A 15,961-nucleotide genomic window follows, 5' to 3' on the forward strand; every position below is an offset into this window, starting at 1 on the left:
CCTCCTCCCTACTTCTCAGTTTCTCCTCTTTAAAATGATGCAGTTGGCCTAAGATTCTTCCCAGTTCTGATAATTTGTGCATCTGTGATTTCACTGTGGTTAGCACATGTGGAGGAGGGGGAAGGCTGGATGTCAAAGGTCAAAGGTTGGTTATCAACCACCAAGGCTGGCAGCCAAGCCCTGGCAAGGACAGCCAGCAAGATCAAAGCTAAAGGAAAACCAGTCAGGAGGCACTGTCTGCTCCCCAAGCTCGAGCCCAGGAGCAGCATGTGCAGGGAGTGAGACGCCACAAGCACAACTGATCCTGCCAGCACCCACTCCCAGGGCTCCAGGCACTGGTGCCAAGTACCAATGGGTGGATGGAATGCTCAGAAATTCACAACTCCAGGAGCAAGGCTGTCTGTCTCAGGATAAACAAAGCCCCAGGCAACTTGATGCAGCTCACCTACTCTTCCGGCTGCAACAACCTTTTTGAAGGTCAAGTCATCCAGCCCCCGGAAGCAGTCTACAGTTCTACGTCCCTCTGAATTACATCCTTGTTTTTTCCCAAGGTCAAAAGGGCCAGTAATTCACCCCTGGTCATAGAGCACGTGGCTATTCACAGGATTCAGATCTCTGAATTCTCACTCTGTGCCACAGAAGGGACTTGCTTCAATGACATGGACTTTATTGCTTAGTTTCGCTACTCAGTGAGTATGTAGCGAATATCCACAATGTGCACTTGCTGAGTGTCTACTGTATACCCACTCTAAAGAGGAGTTGTCACCAAGGTTGTCCAAAGTCAACCTTAATGGCTATAGATCTTAATGGAGAAGACTGTCCACTGACTTTGGAGTAAGCCAGGCTGGGTTCTAATCCTGCCTTTATCTTCCAATAGCACCACAGCAAATTTCTTAACCATACAATATGATTTGGCTCTGTGTCCCCACCCAATTCTCGTGTCGAATTGTAATCCCCACCTGTTGAAAGTAGAGCTTGATGGGAGGTAATTGGATCATGGGGGCAGTTTCTAAGGGGTTAGCACCATCCCCCTAGTGCTCTCTCGTGATAGAGTTCTCGTGAGAACTGGCTGGGTTTTTTGTTTTTTGTTTGTTTGTTATTTGAGATGGAATCTTGCTCTGTTACCCAGGCTGGAGTGCAGTGGCATGATCTTGGTTCAGTACAACCTCTGCCTCACTACAACCTCTGCCTCCCAGGTTCAAGCAATTATCCTGCCTCAGCCTCCCAAGTAGCTGGGATTACAGGCACCAACCACCACAGCTGGCTAATTTTTGTATTTTTAGTAGAGACGGGGTTTCACCACATGTTGGCCAGGCTGATCTCGAACTCCTGACCTCGTGACCCATCCGCCTCGGCCTCCTGAAGTGCTGGGATTACAGGCATGAGCCACCGCGCCCGGCTGAGATCTGGTTGTTTAAAAGTGTGTGGCACTTCCCCCCACCCGCCTGCCACTATGTGAAGAAGGTGCTTCCTTCTCCTTCACTTTCCGCCATAATTGTAAGTTTCCTCAGGCCTCCAAGTCATGCTTCCTGTACAGCCTGCAGAACTGTGAGTCAATTAAACCTCTTTTCTTCCTAAATTACCCGGTCTCAGGTAGTTCCTTACAGCAGTGTGAAAACAGACTAATACACCATGACTCCTGGTCTGAAAGCTGGTAATAATACCTAGCTCATAGACTCACTGTAGGGACAAAATAGTTAATGTGCCTAATGCATTTATCACAGTACCCAGTAAACAGGAAGGTCCTAAATGATGATGCAACTGTTGATGATGGCATGGTGATGATGGTCACATTGTCCCCCTGAGGCAATCCTACTCTGGACCCAGGTACTTCCTTGACCATCCAACCCCTACCAGGTGACATTACATGAAGAATGCAGCTGGCTCTAGGTTCAAGAATTTAAAACAAACAAACAAACAAACCACAAAACCATTGCTCCTTGCCCTTGGACCAGGAAGTATGAGAGCTCACAAGCCAACAAACAAACAGCTGCTTTCAGAAATCTAGTAACAGCCAAGAAAGATGAGGCCCGTGTTGTGGCCACAGCCCTACTGAAAGAGCAGGGTAGGAGGACCCCGAATCGGGGAAGGACAGGTTCCTGAGCTCCTATCCCAGGCTGGCCCCTGACCCACCTCCCAATGCCTCTACTTCCCCACCTGTAAGCTCAGGAAAGCAAACCACAGGTGAGATGAGCCACAGCTAGAAATCTGAAGTCAGGGCTTTGTCTCCACTGTGGGGGAGCCAAGATGGGCTGAGGATGTGGAACAAGTGAATCACTAAATGTCTGGCTGCATGAACTCCTTCAGTGGTGTGAGGACACAAGGGTTTGGCACTCTAGAAATGGAAACAGCCTGCTGATAAAAATCCTTGTGCCTGGGAAGCAAGTCCACCCAACCCTGCCCCTACCACTAGGAAGCCATCTGCTTTCAGAAACAGAAAAGCAAATGGGTCCTGACTTGGGCTGGCCCAAGCCCCCACAGAAAGGGGAATGCAGACAGGCAGGGTGGCTCAGGGAAAACACTCCAGGCACCAGGGTCTGGAGGGTGGAACACAGTGTTCCCACGGCCCGCTATGCAGGGAACGCAGCAGATGGAACTGCACTGACTCCAGGGAAACATTTGGTTCCTTGTCTCACACCAACTCACTGGAGAGGATGGTAAGGAAGGCCTGAGAATAGACAAACAAAAGAGAAGGTCACGGAAAGGCAAGGAAGCCAAGCCAGGAAGCTGAGCAGAAATTTCCTCAGATCCTTCCAGAGGCCCTGAGCAGGTGGTGACAAAATGCCAACACCAGAAGGAACTTTCTAGAACACTAAATCCAATTCCCTTATTTTATGGATCAGGAAACAGGTCCCTAGGGAAGTCAGCACTGTGCAGTGGAAAAAGACTGTAGAGTCAGGGAGATGTGAACTCCATAGCTGTGTGATTTGGTGCAAGTTTATTAACCTCTCTGATCCTCAGGTTTGTCTTTTGTAAAATGGGGACCCTGTCATCTCCACAGTCATGCCGTGAGAAGGGAGTGAGGTACTCAGCACAGAGCAGAGCCTCAGTAAATACCGGCTTCCAATTCTCAAAGTCACATACGGGTTAACGGCAGAGCTAGAACTAGAATCCAACGTCCGAACTTTCCACACTCCTTACTCCAGTTACAGAAAAGAGTCAAAGAAAAGACATGCCTGTGATGTGCCACTGGGGGTGGGGTAGGGAGAGGGCAATGAGATGTTAGAAGGGATTTTCTCATGACCAAAGTACGGGAATGCATTACCAAGGGTTCCATTTTGGGAGCTTATTTAAGTGTGTGCCTGAGATGGATTAAAGGCTGGGAATGAACTAAATGTCATCTTGATGACCTGTTCAGCCCACAGATGGTAGAATTCAATTTACCAGAGTTAGGGCTGGCTATGCCACTCCCTAAACCCCTCCAAAGAAAGGAAATGATATGCATTCTTTCACTCAACTAACATTCATTGAGCACATAATATGACCTGTGAACAAGGTTTTCTTATTATCATTTTTGCCTATGAGGAAATGAAGGTCCCAAGATATTACAGGAAGGTTCCATGCAGCTAGCAAGTGGCGGAGCCAGAATTCAATGCTATCTTAGTCTGCTCTTTGCCCAATGCCATATTGCATCTCCTGTCTTCTGATAGACTGAAAGGGGTAAAACTGTGCTAAGGCTGAACTTCCTCAGAACAGTGTGCATGGTGTGCATAGACAGAAGGGTTCTTAGAAGAACTCCCCAGCTTGCCCCTTCCTGGGGGTAGAAATAGCTCCTGGAAGCTGCCTTGGGATCTTGTTTCTGGAGCTGCTCTGGGGAGGAATCTGCCTAGGATCTCCTGGCTCCCTCGCCAAGGCCAGATCTATCCACCAGACAGAGCTTCCCAGGCCCCTCCCAGAACATGTTCACTGCCCAGAGCTCCACTGCGCTTCCCATATTCACAGTCCTCTTATTAGAACTGAGAAGCAGGCAAACAAAAAAATTCAGAGCCTGACAGGCAGATGCAGTCCCTGTCTAATGGTGGAGACACCATCCCTGACCTCAGGGAGCCCCCATTCTTTAGGGGAGATGCAGCCCTACTCCGCCAGAGAGCTCACAGGATAATAGAGTGATTGAAGAAACACTACTTATGCTCTCAGGAAGCTCCCAGTGTGATGGAGGAGACAAGGACAAAAGGATGTAAATTAATAACAGAGCCAGGCATGGTGGCTCATGCTATAATCCCACCACTTTGGGAGGCTGAGGTGGGAGGACTGCTTGAGCCCAGGAGTTTGAGACCAGTCTGGGCAACATAGTGTGGTTCCATCTTTACAAAAAAACAAAAAATTAGCTGGGCATGATGGCATGAACCTGTAGTCCCAGCTACTCCAGAGGCTGAGGAAGGAGGATCACATGAACCCAGGAGGCTTAGGCTGTAGTGAGCCATGACTGCACCACTGCACTCCAGCCTAAGCAACAGAGTGAGGCCCTGTTTCATAATAATAATAATAGGGCTAATGCTTATTGAGTGCCAGGCACTTTATAAATATGAAATCATTCAATCTGTATAACAACCCTGTGAGACACATCTCATTTTTATCCTTATTAAACAGATGAAGAAATGGAGGTTGCTATGGTCTGAATGTATCCCCCAAAGTTCATGTGTTGGAAACTTAATCCCCAATGGAACGATATTGAGAGGTGGGGCCTAATAAGAGGTGATTGGGTTTTGAGAGCTCTGCCTTCATGAATAGATTAATGTCATTATCTTGGGAGTGGGTTAGTTATCATGAGAGTGGGTTGTTATAAAACCAAGTTTGGCCCTCCTCTTCCTCTTGCTTTTGCCCTCTCTTGCCCTTCCACCTTTCACCAGCACAAAGGCCCTTGCAAGATGCTGGTGCTATGCTCCTGGACTTCCCAGCCTCCAGAACCATGAGCCAAATAAATTTCTGTCTGTTGTAAATTACCCAGTCTGTGGTATTCTGTTATAGCAGCATAAAGACGAAGACAGAGGCACCAAGAGGTAAAATGACTTACATAAAATTACAAAGCTTTCAAGTGATAATTCCAGGATTTAAAATCCAGGCAGTCTGGTTCAAAGATCTCTTAAATAAAAGAGAAAGATAAAGTGAGCCACTGGGCAGTTCTGGAGACTCTGGGGATCCTCTGGCTACTGGTGGACTCCAGGTGGGCCAATGACAGTTGGTTTGGTCTGATAAGGCTGCCTAAGGATAACAGAAGAATAGTGTTGCAGGTCTTGCAACATCTGGACCTGGATCCACATCTTTCTGGATGAGGGTCCAGAAAGCCCTGGATCACAAAGCAGGCCTGCTGAGATCAGCATGGGGGAGCCAGAAGTAAAAGCAGTGAGGATAAGACCCTTAGAGGAAGAAGGCCTTGTGAGGTGTTTGGATCAAGCACCCAGGAAAAGCCAGTGACCCTGCCAAGGAAAGAGCTCACTGGGGACATAGGAATCTCACAACAGAAGAACGAGAGTGGGGAAGAACATAAGAGAACACCCAATGGTAGAGTTTCCATTGGGAAGGCTCTTGAGCACCAAGCCTAGGGGTGAGATTGTGGACAGGGAGTTGGCGAGAAGGCAAGCAGCATCAACAGCACATTCCCTTCACCCCTCATACCCAACAGGGTACTCAGCACAGCTCTCTGCAGGGTGCCCATCTTGAATGCTGTAACTAGTTGCCTTTGGAATAACACACTGATCATGAGCTGGGCTTTGGCATGAGACAGATCTGGGTTTCTGCTCCTAGGTTTACAACCTACCAGCTGCCTCTCTGAACTCTGGGGGCTCATCTGCAAAACAGTGATCATTGTAATTACCTTATGGCATTATTGTGAGGATTATGTAGCACTTAACTCAGGGCTTTATTTTCACCTAGCTTAGTAATAACCCATGGGTTATATAGAATTTTAATTTCCAAATATTTGGGGATTTTCCAGAAATTTCCATTATTGATTTCTAATTTAATTCCATTGTGATTGGAGCACATACTCTTTGTTATCAGTATTTTAAATTTTATTGAGAATTATTTTATAGCCCAGTGTATGATCTTGGCAAATGTTTCATGTGTCCTTGAAAAAAATGAATATTCAGTTATTGTTGAGTGGAATAGCCTACAAACGTCCAATGGTAAAACTGATGGATAAAGTTTTCTATTTCCATAACGACTTCATCTACTTGTTCTATGAATTACTAAGAGAGCAGCATTGTCATCTCTAACTAAAATTTTTGATTTCTCTATTTCTCCTTTCAGTTTTGCTTTGTGGACTTTGAAGGTCTGTTGTGAGGTATGTATAAATGAAGGATTAATATGTCTTATTGATAAACTGACCCCTTTTATCATTATGTAATGTGTCTCTTTATTCCTGGCAATATTCCTTCTTCTGAAATATACTTTTTCTGATATTAATATAGGTACTCAAGGTTTCTTATGATTAGTTTTTGCATGGCATACACTTTTCCATCCTTGTACTCTAAGCTGTATCTTTATATGTCAAATTAGTTTCTTGCAGACAGCCAATATAGTTGGATCTTGCTTTTAAATCCAGTCTATTTTGTTTAATGCAGCTATAGATATGGCTGAGTTTAAATCTACCATCTTGCTAATAGTTTTCAAATTGTCTCATCTTCTCTTTGTTCCTTTTCTTGCTTCTTTTCCTGTATTCTTCTAGATTAACTGAGTATTTTTAAAACATTCCAATTTATCTCTGATTAGCTATAACGGTTTTGTTTTTTAGTAATTGCTCTAGTGTTAATAATATGCATCTTTAATTTATCACAGTCTACCTTCAAATAATATTATACCACTTCTCATATAATGTGAGAAACTTACAACAGTATACATCTAGTCCCCACTTCCCATTCTTCATCCTATTGTTGTCATACATTTTATCTCTATTTATGCTGTAAACCCCCCAACACATTATTATTTTTGCTTTAAGTAGGCAACTATCTTTGAAAGACATTTTAAAACGAGGGGGAACAGTCTTTTTATATTTGCCATATGTTTACCACTTCTGATGCTCTTCATTCCTTTATGTACTTTACATTCCCATCTTGTATCATTTTCCTTCTGTGTAAAAAACTTCCTCTGACATTTCTTATAGTGAAGAATGGCTAGTGATGAATTCTCCCAGCATATTGTTGTCTGAAAAAGTTATTTTGCCTTCATTCTTGAAATATATTTTCATTGGATATAGAATTCTTGGTTGACAGCCTTTTCTTTTGGCACTTTAAAGATGTTGCTCCATTGTCTTCTGGCCTTCATCGTATCTAATGGGAAATCATCAGTTTTCCTATCTGTTCCTATATACATAATGTGTCTCTTTTTCTTTGGCTGCTTTAAAATTTTTTCTCTTTATCACTGGCTTTCAGCAATTTGATGATGTGCCTTGGTGTGGATTTCTTTGTGTTTATTCTTTTGGGGACTTATTGAATTATTTAGATCTGTGAGTTTACAGTTTTTATTAGATGTGGAACCTAGAACATTATTTCTTCTAGGCTTTTCTGCCCTTTTCTGGAACTTCAATAACACATATGTTAGCCCACTTGATATGATATTATCCCACAGGTATGAAGCTCTTTTTGTTTTGGTATTTTTCTCTGTATTTCATTTTGGGTAGTTTCCATTGCTTTGTACTCAGATTCAACAAACTTTTTCTGCAATGTCTAATCTGCTAGTGATCTAATATTGACTGAGGGTTTGTGTCCTCCAAAATTCATATGTTGAAGCCCTAACCCCCAATGTAATAGTATTTAGAGATGGAGCCTTTGGGGGATAACTGGATGATACGGGAGGGGTCCTGGTCTCATGGGATTAGTGTCCTTATAAGAGATACCATAGACCCTAAGATCTCTCTCTCTGTCTCTCCCTCTCTCTTTCTCTCTCTCTCTCTCTCTCTCTCTCTCTCTCTCTCTCTCTCTCTCTCATCCACACATCAAAGAAAGGCCAGGTAAGCATGAGGGCACAAAGGTAGTCATCTGCAAGCCAGGAAGAGAGCCCTCACCAAAATCTGACCATGCTGGCACCCTAATCTCAGACTTCCAGCCTCCAGAGCTGTGAGAAAATAAAAGTCTGTTGTTTAAACTACCCAGTCTTAGGTATTTTGTTATGGCAGCCTGAGCAGACTAATACATAATACTATCCGGTGAAAGCCTGATTCCTTTTTATAGGATTCCTTCCTATCTGCTAAGTCTTTTTTTTTTTTTTTTAGATAAGGTCTCACACTATCTGGGCTGGAGTACAGTGTCATGATCACAGCTCACCATAGCCTCAACCTCCCAGGCTCAGCCTCAGCCTTCCAAGTAGCTGGGACTACAGGCATGCACCAGCATGCCTGGCTAATTTTTTGGTGTTCTTTATAGAGACCAGGTTTCACCATGTTGCCCAGGCTGGTCTCAAACTTCTGTACTCAAGTGATCTGCCCACCTTGGCCTCCCCAAATGCTGGGATTACAGGTGTGAGCCACTGTGCCCAGACCCCTATCTGCTAATTATATCACGTTCCTACCATTTCTGAGTCTATATCAATTAATTGATTTTTCTCCTGATTATGAGTCACATTTTCCCCTGCTTCTTTGCTGTCTGCTAATTTTTTACTGGATGACTCACTGTGAATTTTACACAACTGAGTGGTTAGATTTTGTTATAATCCTTTAAAAAGTATTGGACTTTGTTTTGGAAGACAGTTAAATTAATTTGATGCTTTTGAGGCTTGTTTGAAACTTTTTGAAGGCAGATCTAGAGTAGCTTTTATTACTAAGGTGTGACCCTTTTGTAATCTCAGTTAAATGCCGCATGTCTTCAATGAGGCCTCTCACTTTGGCTGGTGGAATTGAAAAAATCCCTGGCCCTATGTGAATCTAGGAATTGTTTGGGGCTTTTTTGTTTTGTGTAGTTTTGTTTTGTTTTGCTTTGTTTGAGACAGGGTCTCACTCTGCCACCCAGGCTGGGGGTGCAGTGGTGTGATCACGACTCACTGCTGCCTCAGACCTCTTGGGCTTGAGCAGTCCTCCTACCTTAGCCTCCAGAGTAGCTAGGACTACAGGCATACTCCGTCATGCTCACCCAATTTTTAAAAATTATTTCTTGTAGAGACAGAATCTCATCATGTTGCCCAGGCTGGTCTCTAACTCCTGGACTCGAGTGATCCTCCCACCTTGGCCTCCCAAAGTGTTGAGATTACAAACATGAGCCACCATACCTGGCCTAGGAATTGTTGAGATGAAGAAGACAGCAGGGATTGTTGGACTTGTTGAACAATTAGATGTGGAAGGATAAGAAATGAAGAGCAATTACTGGGTGGGTGGTGGCATCAGTCACCAGTAAGGGGGATATTGGAATGGAGGACAGAGTGAGTGAATTCTTTATCAGATAAATTTAATTTTAGGAGTCCGCATGACATGGAAGTAGAGAAGTCTACTAGCACCTCGGATATGTGATCCAGCTCAGGGAAGAGGCAGAGGCTAGAATATAGACTTGGGAGTAATTAATACATAACATAAATACATAATTTAGTACATAAAGTTAAGAGACGTTAACATTTACCAAGCATTTATACACATGGGAGTTAAACTAGGTGAAAGAACGAGATTACAAAGGGAAACTGTAAAAAAGCAGACTAAAAATTAAAAATCCTTCTTAAAGGGTGGGCAGGGGTGAAGTGCATGAAAAGAACAAAGAGGAGAGGAGAGAGGAAGCAAAGAGAGGAGGAGAAATGGTGAGAAAAGTTAGAGAAGAGCCAGGAGATGAAGGGGTCGTGGAAGCCAAGAGAGCAGAGAGTTTCAAGAGAAGCATGGTCAACATTGTCAAATGACACGGACCAATCATGTAAAATTAAAACTGAGAAATATCCAGGCGATGGTGCCCAGTGAGGGTCTCTTTGATTTGGGGAAGACCCATTTTAGTAACTTGGGAAGGTAGAAGCCAATAAGTAGACAAGCGAATGAGAAGTGAGGAAGTGGAAAGAGTAAGTGTAGACTCCTCTTTCTAGAAATTTGGTGAAGAAGGGAAGGTTAGTTTTCGAGCCCTAGCTGAGGAGGCTCCATGGAAAAGAGAAGGATTTTTTTTTTTTTTTTTTTGACGGGACAGACTTCAGCATGTTTATAGGCTCTTAGGAAAGCCCAGCAGACAGGAACAATGGAATGAAGTCCTCAGAGGAGATAAGAGTAATGGGATCAATAGCACTGGCAGAGTTCCCCAAGTCTCTACAGTTAATAGGTGGCAAAGTTACTTATGACTGGTAGGGAAGAGACATGATTCATCACTGCACTTTAAAGATAGAAAAACGAAGCCCACAGTGAAAAGAGAATTGCCTCAAACCATACAGCCTGGGACTTAATAGAAGAGATCCACCCCCCACCCCTGGCCACATGACTTTCTATCCCAGAAGACTCCCTCTGTATCAATGTAGAGCCTTGGCCACCCCTGCAGAAACCTAGGAAATGGTGGATGTCTGAGTCCCAGAGAGGAGAATGTAGGGAGGGTCATAGGGCACATTCTGGGAAGGGGTGGCTCTCCGGAGAGGGACTGGGGAGGAGAGGACAGAGCTGGGAGGAAAGCAAAGGCATCTCCACCCAGGCAGCAGCTGCTTGCAAATATGTTACAACTTGTCAAACAGGCAGAAATAGATGCAGTCCAGGGAATGGAGGGGGTGGTGGCATGCTAGGGCTTCTGAACCCACAGAGAGGGCAGATTTGGGGGGTGGGAGGGAGTAGCAGGGAAGGGGACAGCCAGGGGAGCAAATCCACAAGTGAGTATGACAAATATATGCCGAGCAGTTCTAAGTAGGTGGAAATGGGTCCAGAGAACCATCTGGTTACCTTTCAGTGAGGTTAAACCTGGGAGCCGAAGAGGAGATGGGAAAAGGACAAAATATCTCTAGAAATCTACCCTCTCTGATCCTGTGAGTCTTCAGAGCTAAACCTGGTTCAGACAAAACAGTCCTCCTACCCTGACTCCAAGAGCACTTCCTCCAGATGCACATGCTAAGTCAGAAAAAAAAAAAAAAAAAAGGCATCCTGACCAGTCAGTTCGGCATCTTGGTTTACAGATGGGGAAATTGAGAACCAGAGAGGAGACAGAACAGCAACATGCCCTGCCTTAACCAGGGCTCCCTCTTCTACTTTCCCTCCGTGTCCTGATAGTATTTGTCCTAACCAGGAGCTGAAGGCCCAAAGGCCCTGTTCCCATAGGAACATAGGATACTTGTAAGAAATCCCTGCCCGTATTTCCAAAGGCCCCACCAGAGCCAGGTCCCCAGTTCACAGTGCTAAGCGTAGTTCTGGTTACTTTTAAAACCAGCTCTCTGCTTTGTCTCCACCAATCACCTCCCCTTGACCCTCATCCACTCTCCTCCAACCCAACCCCTTCCACCTCCGGGTCTGCACCTTCCCACACCCTAAAGCCAGAAATTCTTGAAGAATGATCCTGGCTCTGAGCATCAGATTCCAGGCAGGGACGGGATTTCCCAGTGGTCATCCGATGCTCAGTCCTCCATGGAAACAACGTGTGGCTTCAGAGGCCTGGTGGAGGGGGGACCCTCCCCTCCTCCTCACATCTCAATCCTGGCATCTGCCTCCAAATCTCCCCTGTCTCAATCCCTCAGGCCTCTGCCTGGCACCTCCAGCCCACTCTCTGTCTCACACCTCTCCTGTATCTTCTTTTCATCTCTCCAGCAGTACCTCTCCTGATGTCTCTCTGAACCCTCCATTCAAACTCTCCAACCCCTCACTGTCTGCCTACTTGTGGCCCCAGGCCCACCGGGAAATATCTACTCACTTGCTGCTTACTACTTACTCTTCCTCACCTGCCAGCCTCACAGAGGGAGAGGAGGCTCTGGGATTCAGAACAGGCACCCTTCACACTTCTGACACTCATCCTCTGTACACTTGGGCAAGTCACTTCCCTTCTCTGGGCCTCCATTTCCCTATGTGTGGAGGAAGAAGGTGGACTAGTGGATTCTAGACTGCCTTGCAGCTCTGACATTCTGTGATTCTGTGATCTGTTCTCATCTTGCTGCAAAGCTACTGCCCCACAAATAATCAATGCTGATTTGCATGTAATTTTTATGCATCTACGTCCTATTGAAATGCACAAGCATTTGCCACCCCCCCCCACCCCCCCACCCCTGACCTCGTCCTCATCAATAATACCCAGAGACCCAGCCTAGGAAAATATATGGTGGGACCTGTTTGGAGCAGCCAGAGGCCCCCACCCTTCCAGACCCTTCTCCTTCTTGCTCCTCTATTCCCAAGCACATGAGAATCCAGAATGGAAAATTTGCTTTGATTTTAGCCAAGCACCACGGCAGCCCAGGTCAGCCCACCTGCAACATCAGCAGGGACTACAAGACGCTGAAGGCCAGAGAGCTGTGACTGGGTGTGCAGCAGAAGGGGTAGTAAGGAGCAGGGAGCAGGTGAAGGGGATTTCTGAGCATTTTGAAATCCAGCCGCTACCATGCAAATGACATCAGCCCAGCGTGCAAATAGACAGAATCAAGTTGAAACAGTCAGGGTTGGGGAGCCAACAATGTGGCCCTGGAGCCCCAGTAGGGGATAAGGGCTTCCTCTGGAGGGCGCAGGACTGCTGGAGGAGGAGGCTACAGTCAGGGCAGGGGGCCCTGTGTGCCCAAGCCAGCAGGGATGGGGATTAGGGCCGGACGCCCTGCTGTCAGGTTGGAGCTGATGGATCGCCACTGGTGGCGGAGCACAAAGGCTGTTCTGTGCTTGGCACCAATGTGTTCCCATCCATCAGAGGGCAGCTTGTGGGGGTGGAGGGGTGTACAGGGGGAGGAGGACCAAGCCTCTAGATGAGGTGTCTCCACAGCTCGGCTCTGAGAGAAGAACAAGATGGGTACAGGGCCAATCCCCCCCATCAGGGTATGGACAGGTCAAAGACACCTGGGTCACTCTATCAGCTCAGACCAAGAGGGTCTGTGCTCCACAGCGGGCTTTGACATGGTCCCCAAACCACTGTACTCAGACATACACAAACACACACAGAGACAGGGATTCACAGAAACCAGGCACACAAGGTCACCCTAACCTCCCGGCTCTGCCCTCATGTTTGGTCAGAGGCAAACATCATCCAGACACAAGGCCAAATGCATGCCCAACAGAGCTTCTGCAGGCAAGCGCCGAGTCTAGGCACTGCTCTTGCCCCAGGTCAGGTCCCAGCCAAGGAACTGACACAGAGTGGGTTCTCAGTAAATATGTGTTGAGCAGATGAAGGAGTGAATTAATAAATTCCTTCTCTGGATTACGTCAGCACTTTCTCTAGCCTGCTGTTTCTACCTTGGTTAGATGACTTTGTGTACTCATTCTCCTTACTCATCAGTGAACACGCTGAAGGCAGAGAGGGCATGTCTTAGTAACCCCAGCACCTGACACAACGTGCTGAATGCACAGTACTTGATAGAAAAAAAAAATGGATGAATGAATAAACACATTTGGGGTGGAGCCAGGTTTTCCCTCCTCCATTCCTGCTGCTGTGGTCCCCTGCAGGGCACACAGAAGTAGAAGAGAAGACAAAGCAAGAAAAGGGAATAACATTTACCAGGTGTATCCATGTGCCAAGTACCCTATCATTTAATACAGCCGTTCCCCTATTGCTTGCATACTCACCATCCTTTGCTAGCCTGAAACATGCACCCTCTCCCAGCCGAATCCATCCTCCTGCCTCTGAAGAGGTTGTTCAGACCTTCATCATCTCATTCCTGGATGACCATCACGCTGTTCTGTGCGGTCTCCTTGCCTCAGCTCTCAAGTCCTTCCCTGCCCAGCTGGGCCTCCTCCCCTTGGTGCAAGTTTGTCTCAAATCACCCCCTTACCTGAACCCCAAGCTCCATACAAACAGCCTACCCAATGTCCCCTTCCCCTGCTCCCCTCTTCTCATCTGAATCCTACCAGTTCTCCAAGAGCTGGCCCAGCATGCTCCCCAAGCCTTCTGCAGAGCACCAGTCTTCAGCAGTTTTGCCGTCCCAAAAATTCCCAAAACACTTTTGAAGAATCTACTCGTTTGCAATTGATCAAAGCCCCCATGTTTGCTGTAGAATCAACATAGCTCTCCCTTGTCTTGTAATCCAGCTTTCACATGTCAACCCATGCTCACCAACTACACAGTAAGGTCTGGAAACCACCATAGAGCAAGCCAGCTCTGCCTCCATTTTAGAGGAAGAAGACACATTATTTAGAGGTAGGTCACACTGGATCCTGGAATAACAAAAGATGCAAATATGGGGGTTCCTATAGTGGCTTCAACATGACTTCTTTTCTCAGGGCTCATAGGACTGGAGTGTAAACTGAGGTTTTTTTTTTTCTTTTTTGTTTGGCAGGGGATGTGTTGGAAATAGAGACTCTTCTTCAGCCCAGCTGGTCAGGGGAAAGCAAAGTTTAGAACCCACACAGTACCTATGCTTCTACTTTTTTTTTTTTTTTTTTTTTTTTTGAGGCAGAGTCTCGCTCTGTCACCCAGACTGGAGTACAGTGGTGCGATCTCGGCTCACTGCAACCTCCTCCTCCTGAGTTCAAGCAATTCCCTGCCTCAGCCTCCCAAGTAGCTGGGATTACAGTGCCCACCACCATGCCTGGCTAATTTTTGTATTTTTAGTATTTCACCATCTTGGCCAGGCTGGTCTTGAACTCCTGACCTTGTGATCCACCTGCCTTGGCCTCCCAAAGTGCTAGGATTACAGGCATGAGCCACCACGCCCAGCCTACGCTGCTACTTTCTATCATGCTGGTAAGGCCAAGAACAGAATTAAGACCTCACTGCTCTCCCTCAACATGCTTAGGGTTCTTTTATTGTCCAGCTATGTTCCCTCCTTCCCTCCATTTCCTGTCCCAAAAGGACATCAGAATTCTCCTGGCTCCCTGCTGTGAATAATGAGAGGAAGGAACACTGGTTCTTCACATGCCTCGCAGATCTCACGTTCCCTGTGAAGTCTCCTATGAGTCCCCAGCAGGGTTCCCCTTCCTCTTATTGTCCTTGCCACTGGCTTGAACTTGTCAGTTTGATCTGTCATAGGATAAGGAGCAGGACATTAGTCTATGGGGAGGAAAAAACTGGGAACAAAGGATAAAAGATAGAGGGAGCAGATTGCAGCTCAAAGCAACACGTCAATGGAACGGGCTGTCTCCTGACGTGAGCAGAAGCTGAACAGTAGCCGCCTCGGAGGAGATTTGGGCATCAGGGGCTAGGTAGAAAGAGGTGATCACCGTTGTCTATCAGATGGTAAGTTCGAGGGCAGGGACCCTGTCTGGGGTGTCCCTATAATCCCCAGCCCTAAGACTGAGCCTTGTTCACTGCTGGTGTCTAAGGTCTGCCCACTGCATTGGAAGGAATTTGTCCTCTCAGACCCTGAGGCACCTACTGAGAGGTGACCATGGCCTGAGAGGCCTGAAGATTAAATAGTCGCTGCTCTACCTGACATTTGAGACCTGCATGATACATGTAAAATTGATGGCTCAGACAGGAAGAGGCAGAACAACCAAGCCCAGTGGCCAAGGAGAGAGGAGATTTAAACTGAGTTTGAAGGGCTCTGTTTTTTCTATTTTTTCACCCCCGTCCCCATTAATGAGCCAGGAAAATTCTGGTGTTGGAAAAAGAGTTGAGGAGGTAACATAGAAGGACAGATCAATGGTCCGGAGTGAGACAGGGAGGAGACAGGGAGCTTAGTACATCTTGACCTTGCTGCTCTGGGGAAGGTGGCAACGTGTAGGCTGTAAATTCTAATCTCTGCTCTGACCACGGCTGCTGTATTAAAGAGGAAATTTCTCTTTACCCCTGCCAAGAAAACCAAAACCCAAATAATTTCTCTTGCCTCAATTTACCCCCAGATGACACCTAAGAGAACATACAGCTCAGAGCTGCTTGGGAACCCCAAAAGTGGAATCTGTTAGCTGCTCTGAGTCTTGATCCTTCTTATCCCTGGATACTGAGTGCCCATGAATGCCCAGAATCTGAAG

The sequence above is a fragment of the Gorilla gorilla genome, chromosome 1 (genome assembly GCF_029281585.2).
Source record: "Gorilla gorilla gorilla isolate KB3781 chromosome 1, NHGRI_mGorGor1-v2.1_pri, whole genome shotgun sequence".
Classification (NCBI taxonomy): Eukaryota; Metazoa; Chordata; class Mammalia; order Primates; family Hominidae; genus Gorilla; species Gorilla gorilla.